This window comes from Bos grunniens, chromosome 3, assembly GCF_055505025.1.
Source record: "Bos grunniens cultivar Pamir isolate PY7600 chromosome 3, Bosgru_T2T1.0, whole genome shotgun sequence".
NCBI lineage: Eukaryota > Metazoa > Chordata > Mammalia > Artiodactyla > Bovidae > Bos > Bos grunniens.
In genome coordinates this window covers 82,400,775-82,412,459 of record NC_141167.1, presented here as the reverse complement: position 1 = coordinate 82,412,459, position 11,685 = coordinate 82,400,775, and the positions used below count along the sequence as shown (strand labels likewise).

Below are 11,685 nucleotides of genomic sequence, written 5' to 3'. Positions count from 1 at the left end.
TCATAGTTGTTTTTTCTGTCTCTTCCTAATACAGTGTTGGCTCCTGGAAGTCAGAGAGTTTGTATAATTTGTTTCCAGTTAAATTTCCCTAATACCTAAAATAAGATTGCTGCTGCTAAGTCGCTTCAGTCGTGTCTGACTCTGTGTGACCCCAGAGACCGCAGCCTACCAGGCTTCTCCGTCCATGGGATTCTCCAGGCAAGAACACTGGAGTGGGTTGCCATTTCCTTCTCCAATGCATGAAAGTTGAAAGTGAAAGTTAAGTCGCTCAGTCATGTCTGACTCTTAGTGACCCCATGGACTGCAGCCTACCATCCATGGGATTTTCCAGGCAACAGTACTGGAGTGGGGTGCCATTGCCTTCTCCCTAAATAAGATTTCAGTTCAGTTCAGTCGCTCAGTCGTGTCCGACTCTTTGCAACCCCATGAGTCGCAGCACGCCAGGCCTCACTGTCCATCACCAACTCCCGGAGTTCACTCAGACTTACGTCCATCGAGTCAGCGATGCCATCCAGCCATCTCGTCCTCTGTCGTCCCCTTCTCCTCCTGCCCCCCAATCCCTCCCAGCATCAGAGTCTTTTCCAATGAGTCAACTCTTCGCATGAGGTGGCCAAAGTACTGGAGTTTCAGCTTTAGCATCATTCCTTCCAAAGAAATCCCAGGGCTGATCTCCTTCAGAATGGACTGGTTGGATCTCCTTGCAGTCCAAGGGACTCTCAAGAGTCTTCTCCAACACCACAGTTCAAAAGCATCAATTCTTCGGCGCTCAGCCTTCTTCACAGTCCAACTCTCACATCCATACATGACCACAGGAAAAAACATAGCCTTGACTAGATGAACCTTTGTTGGCAAAGTAATGTCTCTGCTTTTCAATATGCTATCTAGGTTGGTCATAACTTTCTTTCCAAGGAGTAAGCATCTTTTAATTTCATGGCTGCAGTCACCATCTGCAGTGATTTTGGAGCCCCCAAAAAAGATTAGGTACACAATAAACAAATAAAATACAAAAATACATAAACTAATTCCTGGAGTTTTCTGGAGTTTCACGTATTCTCTTATGTTAAGTATTTTTCATATGTTGATATGACACAAATTTGATAAAATTTGATAGTCTTTCTAAGATGGAATTCATTCATTTCATCTCCAATGAAAGGGGGCTACAAGAATACCTATAGATAATACTCAGTTTTGTTATTACTGAAACACTTATGCATGAAATCTGTTCAAGTTCCAATTTTTTCACCCAAAAGGCTTGCAGTCAGAAATACACTTTCATAATATTATTATACCATTTACAATCCACTGACTGTTTGCTTCAGTTGCCAACCATTTTCATTCCTTGGTAAATGCTGGGTTTAACTGTGAACTATTTTAGAAAATATGACCATTCAGACACATCCCAAGACATTCTGATTCAATATGTCTTAGATGGGACTGAATATCTGTATTTTAAAACTTCACATGTGACTCGTGGAGGCTACTGCACTAGGCATTATTTTTCTTTATTCATTTGAATAAATATATTTTTCTTTATTCATTTTTTAGTGTGGGTAAAATAGTAAAAATGAAATGATATGTAAATAAAGTGAATAGTAAAGGAATATAAATTAAGCAGTTCACAAACTGGTAAATTATCCCTTGAATAAAAAGTAGTTAATTGATTTTGCATGTCTCCTACTTTCCTAGCCCTTTGTACTATGTAGAAAATACTAGGAACCAGTGACAAAGAGAAGAGAGGGAAAAAAAAAAAAAAGAAAGACCGTATTAGTGAATTAACTGGAGCCAATGAATGCTTCTCTTTGGCAGTGAAATATATTTCTTACTTTGTGTTCCAGTAAACTCACAGTTTCCAAAATTACATTCAAAAGTCATTGAACTAATTTCTTCTTTGGTAATAAGACCCTGCTGTGTTCCCAGTTAATTAACTTGATTATTTTATAATGAAGGCCAGGAGTCCTTGTCTTTCAAATTTTTTTCTGTGTGCAAATTCTGTAATTTCAGAAGGGTACTTAAAACATAGGAAAAACTTGCTTATTCATTCATTTACTTTAGCCTAAAGGAGTAATCTTAATATTCTTATTTATATAAAGTACAATTAATGTTAAATATCCTGAGACATATATTGAGAACTTGGCTCAGGTTTCCCTTATTTTTACCCTCACTCCCCTCAGAATCTCACTTGGGTAAATTCACTTGTGTAAATTCACTAAATAGTTTTCCATTGCCAACGTGATCTATTATGCTTTGGCTGAGTAAGCCAGTATTTTATTTTCCCTGTAATGTGTGCATAGAAACCTTGCAATTGTGCCTTGTTAATTTTCCATACACATGGCTTCAGATCAGATCATATCGGATCAGTCGCTCAGTCGTGTCCGACTCTTTGCAACCCCATGAGTCGCAGCACGCCAGGCCTCACTGTCCATCACCAACTCCCGGAGTTCACTCAGACTTACGTCCATCGAGTCAGCGATGCCATCCAGCCATCTCGTCCTCTGTCGTCCCCTTCTCCTCCTGCCCCCCAATCCCTCCCAGCATCAGAGTCTTTTCCAATGACTCAACTCTTTGCATGAGGTGGCCAAAGTACTGGAGTTTCAGCTTTAGCATCATTCCTTCCAAAGAAATCCCAGGGCTGATCTCCTTCAGAATGGACTGGTTGGATCTCCTTGCAGTCCAAGGGACTCTCAAGAGTCTTCTCCATCACCACAGATCAAAAGCATCAATTCTTCAGTGCTCAGCCTTCTTCACAGTCCAACTCTCACATCCATACATGACCACAGGAAAAACCATAGCCTTGACTAGACGAACCTTTGTTGGCAAAGTAATGTCTCTGCTTTTTAATATGCTATCTAGGTTGGTCATAACTTTCCTTCCAAAGAGTAAGCGTCTTTTAATTTCATGGCTGCAGTCACCATCTGCAGTGATTTTGGAGCCCAGAAAAATAAAGTCTGACACTGTTTCCACTGTTTCCCCATCTATTTCCCATGAAGTGATGAGACTGGATGCCATGATCTTCGGTTTCTGAATGTTGAGCTTTAAGCCAACTTTTTCACTGTCCTCTTTCACTTTCAAGAGGCTTTTGAGTTCCTCTACACTTTCTGCCATAAGGGTGGTGTCATCTGCATATCTGAGGTTATTGATATTCCTCCTGGCAATCTTGATTCCAGCTTGTGTTTCTTCCAGTCCAGCGTTTCTCATGATGTTACTCTGCATATAAGTTAAATAAACAGGGTGACAATATACAGCTTTGACATAGTCCTTTTCCTATTTGGAACCAGTCTGTTGTTCCATGTCCAGTTCTAACTGTTGCTTCCTGACCTGCATACAAATTTCTCAAGAGGCAGATCAGGTGGTCTGGTATTCCCATATCTTTCAGAATTTTCCACAGTTTACTGTGATCCACACAGTCAAAGGCTTTGGCATAGTCAATAAACTCTTTTTTTTTTTTTTACATTTTTTTAACATTCCTAATTCATTAGTGTTTGAGAGAGAGAAATGCATAGTTAGAGAGGAAAAAAGTAGCAAAGATGAAGAGCATTTCAGTAAATTTCACAATCTTGAATCAAAGTAATTCTGCCCATTCAGGTTAATGTATTTCTATACCATGTTTGTGAAAAATTAGATTATTCCCACTTTGTTACTCTTTTGTAAACCAAAATATTTTAGCTTTTAAAAATTTGTTTTAGAAATAATTCAGTTCTTCTCTATAGAAAGTTTAAAATGTTGATTTTTTTTCTCTCTGGATTATCCCTAGTTTGATTCTCTTAAGCAAATGTTTATTGTCCTTTTGTGTACCTAACAATATACTAAATAATTAATATACAGCAATGAATATAATGAAGTCCCTGTCCCAAAGAAACTTACCTGTAAGTGAGAAATATAGATATGTAAACACATTAATTCAGTTCAATAGAATGTTTAAAAAAGATATATGTTCATACAACATAGAGGCAGAGAAGTAGAAGAAGAGAAACTAGTTAATGTTGATGTTAACTAGTTAATTTCTTCAACTAGAATGTTGAAGAAATGAATGAGCAAGAAGAAAGCAAAGAACTTATAGTCATAGAATAAATAATCATGAAGAAACAATGAGATAAGAAAAGACATGTGCCTTACAAGTGAATGAGGAAAGGGTTTTAATGAAGCGGGGGGATATAGTTCAATAGGGTCAAATATAGAGAATTTCTGCATGATAGGGCTGTCTAGGTTCTTAGGTTGTGGCAATATGAATGCAATGGATAATTCTTTACAACCTAAAGAACTATCTCCCAAATGGTGGAGAGAGATATTGTGTTCCAAGTTAGAGAAAAAGTAAGATATCAGAGGTAAAATGTAGGATCATAGATGTTGACTAATCTTTCAAAGAGCTGAGTCAACCCATGGATGGTATTCTTTGTCTTAAGGCTGAGACTCAGAATCCAGAGTCTATCATGCTTCGGGAGAAATTACCTTGTAACTCCCTCCTGAAATGTTCTCCAAACTTCCATGAAAATATTTATGTACATAAGTGGATTGTTTAGATGGTCTTGGGGAAGGAAGGAGGGGATAATGAGAAAGAAGAGAGGCCTGACATACTTTAGCTCTATGCTGCCTAACATGGGGAGAAAGCATCCCTTTATCATGTTAATTAGCAACCCAAGATCCAAACAAAGGAAAGAGTTTGTCTGCAGCAGAGTTTAGGGCAGCAGGAAAAGATTCCTGATCCAGAAGGAGGGGAAACCTATAAGACAAACAGCAAATAAAATGATTCGCTTTATTTGTTGTTGTCTGTTATTCAGTCACTAAGTTGGGTCTGACGCTTTGGGATCCCATGGACTACAGCACGCCAGGCTTCCTTGTCATTCACTGTCACCTGAAGTTAACTCAGACTCGTGTCCATTGTGTCGATGATGCCATCCAACCATCTTATACTCTGCTGCTCCCTTCTCCTTTTGACTTCAATCTTTCCCAGAATCAGGGTCTTTTCTAATAAGTGAGCTTTTTGCATCAGATGGCCAAGGTATTGGAGGTTCAGCATCAGTCCTTCCAGTGAATATTCAGGGTTGATTTCCTTTAGGATTGACTGGTTGGATCTTCTTGCAGTCCAAGGGATACTTGAGAATCTTCCAGCACCACAATTTGAAAACATCAGTTCTTTGATGCTTAGCTTTGTTTATGGTTCTACTCTCACATCCGTACATGGCTACTGGAAAAAACAGCTTTGACTAGATGGACCTTTGTCAGCAAAGTAATGTCTCTGCTTTTTAATATGCTGCCTAGGTTTGCCATAGCTTTTCTTCAAAGGAGCGAATGTCTGTTAATTTCTTGTCTGCAGTCACCATCTGCAGCGATTTTGGAGTCCAGAAAAATAAAATCTGCCATTGTTTCCACATTTTCCCCTTCTATTTGCCATGATGTGATGGGACCAGATGCCATAATCTTCATTTTTTGAATGTTGAGTTTTAAGCCAGCTTTTTCACTCTCCTCTTTCACACTCATCAGGAGGCTTTTTAACTCCTCTTTGCTTTCTGCCAGGAGAGTGGTATCATCTGCATATCTGAGATTGTTGATATTTTCCCCAGCAATCTTGATTCCAACTTGTGCTTCATCCAGCCTGGCATTCCGCATGATGTACTCTTCATATAAGTTAAGTAAGCAGGGTGACAGTGTACAGCCTTGAGGTATTCCTTTCCCAATTTTGAAACAGTCAGATGTTCCATGTCTGGTTCTAACTATTGTTTCTTGACCAGCATACAAGTTTCTGAGGAGACAGATAAGGTGGTCTGGTATTCCTATCTCTTTAAGAATTTTCCATAGTTTGTTGTGATCTACATAGTCAAAGGCTTTAGCGTAGTCAATGAAACAGAAGTAGATATTTTTCTGAAATTCCCTTGCTTTCTCTGTGATCCAAATTAATTTGCTTAATTTGATGGCTGATAATAGCAGAGACAATAGTTTGTCAACAAAGGTCCATCTAGTCAAGCCTATGTTTTTTCCAGTAGTCACGTATGGATGTGAGAGTTGGACTACAAAGAAAGCTGAGTGCCGAAGAATTGATGCTTTTGAACTATGGTGTTGGAGAAGACTCTTGAGAGTCCCTTGGACTGCAAGAAGATCCAACCAGTCCATCCTAAAGGAGATCAGTCCTGGGTGTTCATTGAAATGACTGATGTTGAAGCTGAAACTCCAATACTTTGGCCACCTAATGTGAAAAGCTGACTTATTGGAAAAGACCCTGATGCTGGGAAAGATTAAGGGCAGGAGGAGAAGGGGATGACAGAGGATGAGATAGATGGATGGCATCAGCAACTCAATGGACATGAGTTTAGGTAGACTAAGGGAGTTGGTGATGGACAGGGAGGCCTGGCCTACTGTGGTTCATGGGATTGCAAAGAGTTGGACACGACTGAGTGACTGAACTGAACTGAATACTGATATGGAGAAGAAAAAGATTTATACTAATTACACTTCTCTTTAATGTCTTCGTCTTCCCTCAAGATGTTAAATTACTTATGGTCATGGATCTTATCTTACTTATCCCTATACCTCTAGTATTTTTTATGATAAGGTGAATATAAGTTATTTAATAATAATTAGTTTTTCTTTATTGCTAGAATTTAAAATGCTTGTTGGTGAGCTAATAGGATGTTATCCTTAAAAATAAATTAATATAACTGGAATATTGTCATTAATTCATTGGCATCTGTGGCAGAGTATTGGAAAGATACATCAAATTTATAATTAAAGGATTAAAAAAAATCCTTGAAAAAAAAAAAAGCATTGCTGAAGTTGGCTGATGTAATAACTGGTGACAGTAACCAAATTTTGACTAAGGAACAATAAGAAACCTTGAACAAAAAGTACTTAAGTATTGCTTATGGTTTGAAGAAATAATAGCAAATAGATAGTACTGATTCTGTAGTATGTGCCTAGCACTTTTTATGAATTTTTATATAATAATTTTCATAATCATCACTATAACTGAGATAGATAGTAATTTATCCTAATTTACAAAAGAAGTAATAAAAACAAGGAGTAGTCCAGAAACATATTCAAACCCATGAGACTAGTAAGCAGTGAATCAAAAGTCAACTCAGGTAATTTAGTTCCAAAGCCTACAAAATTCAGCAGTTTACCATACAACAAAAAACATGAATATAACTAAATTAAATAAATGCAATTAATTTGAGGATTCATACTGACAGCATTCAATCATGGATTATGTTTATGCCAAATACTTTTTATTTATATTAAATACTATTTTTAAAAGAGTGTATTAGGGTTGTATGACTCCATGTAAATAAGAGAGAGAGAGGTTGAGACTTATTATGAGCAGTTGTCTCACATGATTATGGAGACTAAGAAGTTTTAAGATCAGCAGTCCACAAGCTGGAAACCCAGGAATGTGAATATGTAGTTCCAGTACAAGGTCAAAGGCCTGAGAACCAGGAGAACTGATTATATAAAATTTAGTCTGTAATTTGGCAGGTTTGAGACTAAAGAATATCTGATATATCAATCTGAGTCTAAAAGCCAAAAAATCATCAGTCCCAACTCATGTAGTCAGGTAGGAGGAGTTTTTCCTTACTTAGCCATTTTGTTTTATTTAGTTCTTCTATTGATGGCTGAGACAGATCCACATTAGGGAGGAAAATCTACATTATTCAGTCAACTGATTCAAATGTTAGTCTTATTCGGACACATCCTCACCGACACAACCAGAATAGTGTTTGTTCAAATGTCTGGGCACCCTATTGGCCCAGTTAAGTTGACGCATGAAATTAACCATCACATGTCAAATTAACTCATGTCAACTTGGCACCCATTTGCACTAAACTTAATCACCAAGGAAAGATAATAACAAGGTCATAATTCTCCCTAACATGATATAACTATCCTTATACAGTTGAAATCCTACTAATTCCTTGTCCACAAGAGGAGAAAAAAGCCCTTGAGTATTATTACTCTTCTCCTTGATATTTCATAACTTAAATATTATGATGTAAAGTTAATATGCCTTTTGTTACATGATAAAACATTAAGAGAGGGAAAATAAAGATATCTGCAATATATATGTATATACTTGTATATACAAACACATAAATTATTCATAACAAAATAATATAATGAAGATATTCTCATGACAATTATTGTCCTTGTTTCTATAACTTGTCACATGGTTATAGTTAGTATTAATACTCTACCTTCTCCCTTTACCCATTCTGTATTCTTTTTGCCTTTAGCAAATACCTCATATCTCTTTGGTTCTTAAGCTGGTGAGGTGACTGAGTAAGTTCATCCTGAAAGCTCTGAACAATTAGTGGTCATCCTGGATTGGGTTGTTGTAGTTTTCCACTTACCTTAAACATAGTGCATGGTAAAACTAAAAGATGCACTAAGAGAAGCCTTAAGTGATCACCTATGTTCTAGACATACTCTGTGCTGTGCTTAGTTGCCCAGTTGTGTCTGATTCTTTGTGACTCCATGGAGTGTAGCCCACTAGGCTCCTCTGTCCACGGGGATTCTCCAAGCAAGAATACTGGATGGGTTGTCATGCCCTCTTCCAGGGGATCTTCCCAACCCAGAGATCGAACCCAAACTGCAGGCGGATTCTTCACCATCTGAGCCACCAGGGAAGCCTATGAATACTGGTGTGGGTACCCTCTCCCTTCTCCAGGAAATCTTCCCAACCCAGGAACCAAACCAGGGTCTCCTGCATTGCAGGCAGATTCTTTATTAGCTGAGCTACCAGGGAAGCCCAGACATAGTCTATTTTACCTCCATTTTGCAGTATTAGTCCAAATTCCCCTTCAGTCAGGCATAGGATGAAATTCTGAGTTGGATTTTCAGCAATCTAAAGGATGATGATGTTGTCCTTTTCTCACCCTTTGTGATATCAGTCTGCTAAAGCTTCAGTTCAGTTGCTCAGTTGTGTCTGACTCTTTGTGACTCCACGGACCGCAGCATGCCAGCCCTCCCTGTCCATCACCAACTCTGGAGTTTACTCAAACTCATGTCCATTGAGTCAGTGATGCCATCCAACCATCTCATCCTCTGTCATCCCCTTCTCCTCCTGCCTTCAATCTTTCCCAGCATCAGGGTCTTTTCAAATGAGTCAGCTCTTCTCATCAGGTGGCCAAAGTATTAGAGTTTCAGCTTCAGCATCAGTCCTTCCAAAGAATACTCAGGACTGATTTCCTTTTGGATGGACTGGTTAGATCTCCTTACAGTCCAAGGGACTCTCAAAAGTCTTCTTGAACACCATAGTTCAAAAGCATCAATTCTTCAGTGCTCAGCTTTCTTTATAGTCCAACTCTCACATCCATACAGAACTACTGGAAAAACCATAGCCTTTTCTAGATGGACCTTTGTTGGCAAAGTAATGTCTCTGCTTTTGAATATGCTGTCTAAGTTGTTCATAACTTTTTCCCCAAGGAGTAAGCATCTTTTAATTTCATGGTTGGAATCACCAACTGCAGTGATTTGGGAGCCCAAAAATAAAGTCAGCCACTGTGTCCGCTGTTTCCCCATCTATATCCCATGAAGTGATGGGACCAGATGCCATGATCTTAGTTTTCTTGACTGTTGAGCTTTAAGCCAACTTTTCACTCTCCTCTTTTACTTTCATCAAGAGGCTCTTTAGTTCTTCTTCTCTTTCTGCCATAAGGGTGGTGTTATCTGCATATCTGAGGTTATTGATATTTCTCCCGGCAATCTTAATTCCAGCCTGTATTTCGTCCACCCCAGCGTTTCTCATGATGTACTCTGCATATAAGTTAAATAAGCATGGTGGCAATATACAGCCTTGACGTACTCCCTTTCCTTGGATTCCTTTTCCTTGACTTACTCCTTGGACTCTGTCAACCTTTGCCCCAATTTTAAGCCAAAGTCTCCCACATGCCAGCCTCTTTGTGAATATGCATGCACCTCCCAAGCCCCTTCATGAATATGCATGTACTCTTAGCTTAAAACTTCTGCGGTTTTGCTGTTCAGGAGACACTGCTTTGGGAAAGATCCCTGGTGTTTTCTTTACTTGTTACAAGTGATACATCCTTCCTTCTCCAGGTCTTTATCTTGTTGTATCTTTTAGCTTGACATCTACCAAGAGAATAACCCAGTTTGGGTAACACTATGGTGATGTTTTATATATTTCTATTGCCAGATCATGTCATAAACTATCAGTTTTCTTCTTATCACTAGAAATAGAATCATTAGCATGTCTGCTGCTGCTGCTGCTGAGTCACTTCAGTCGTGTCCGACTCTGTGCGACCCCATAGGCGGAAGCCCACCAGGCTCCCCCGTCCCTGGGATTCTCCAGGCAAGAATACTGGAGTGGGTTGCCATTTCCTTCTCCAATGCATGAAAGAGAAAAGTGAAAGTGAAGTCACTCAGTCGTGTCTGACTCTTAGCGACCCCATGGACTGCAGCCCACCAGCCTCCTCCGTCCATGGATTTCCCAGGCAAGAGTACTGGAGTGGGGTGCCATTGCCTTCTCCGCATTAGCATCTCCAAATCTAATCAAATTAGAGATCCAGTTCTGGATACTCCAGAACCAATTCAGAAAACTCATCCTTGAAATTGTGTTCTTCTAGAACCATCTTAGGTACTAAAATCTGTGTTTGTCATAGCTCTCCTGGAAAACAGAACCAATAGGATTTATGTGTCTGTCTGTGTCTATATATTGTTCAGTCGCTCAGTCATGTCCGACTCTTTGCGACTCCATAGACTGCAGCATGCCAGGCTTCCCTGTCCTTCACCATCTCCCAGAGCTTGCTCAAACTCATGTCCATTGAGTTGGTGATGCCATCCACCATCTCATCCTCTGTTGTTGCCCCCTTTTCTTGCCTTCAATCTTTCCCAGCATCAGGGTCTTTTCTAATGAAATAGCTCTTTGCATTAGGTGGCCAAAGTATTGAACCTTCAGCTGAATGTGTGTGTGTATGTGTGTGTATGTGTATAAATATATAAATATATAAAGAGAGAGAGAGAGAAAATTGGTGCATGCAGTTATAGAGGCAGTGAATTTCCATTATCTGTAGTCAGCATGTTTGAGACACAGGAAAATTATTTGAGTCCACAGGCCACAAAACCAGGAGAGCCAATGAAGTAAGCTCCAGTCTGAAATCTGTCAGGCAGGCCTGTGACCCAAGAAAAGAGGTGTTTAAGTCTGAAGTCCATAACAGTTCAAGTCCCAGCAAGAGGTGTTTTCTCTTACTTAGCCTTTTGATTTTATTTTATTCAGATCTTCTATCGATTATATGAGGCTCACCTACATTAGGGAATGCAATCTGCTTTACTTAGTCTTCTGATTTGAATGTTCACCTCATCAACAAACACCCTCACAGACATACCCAGAATAATGTTTGACCAAGTATCTGGGCACCCTGTGGTACGGTTAAGTTGACACATAAAATGAACCATCACAGATCATAAATATTCATTTGTTTAGTGTCAGATAAAAATAATCATGGGATATTCTAATATTAATACTTTCTTCTTTTACCCCAATGAAACATCTTATAGTGTAGTGTAGAACCACTGTACTAGAAAGTGAAAGTGAAGTCACTCAGTCATGTCCTACTCTTTGCGACCCCATGGACTGTAGCCTACTAGGCTCCTCCCATCTGTGGGATTCTCCAGGCAAGAGTACTAGAGTGGGTTGTTGTTTCCTTCTCCAGGAGATCTTCCCAACCCAAGGATCAAACCCAG

General features: G+C 39.2%; 1 long non-coding RNA gene across 2 annotated transcripts in view; it reads left to right on the top strand.

Annotated features, from left to right (window-relative positions):
* LOC147375928 (uncharacterized) overlaps positions 1 to 11,685 on the top strand; it is a 381,799-nt gene that overhangs the window by 254,846 nt on the left and 115,268 nt on the right. Inside the window, exon 3 of one of the 2 annotated variants that reach the window (XR_015161626.1) lies at positions 35 to 644. The exons of the other annotated variant lie outside the window; for it this stretch is intronic. This is a non-coding gene — a long non-coding RNA (uncharacterized LOC147375928). Of the gene's footprint in view, positions 1 to 34; positions 645 to 11,685 lie in introns of those variants that run through there. 2 annotated transcript variants of the gene reach the window in all.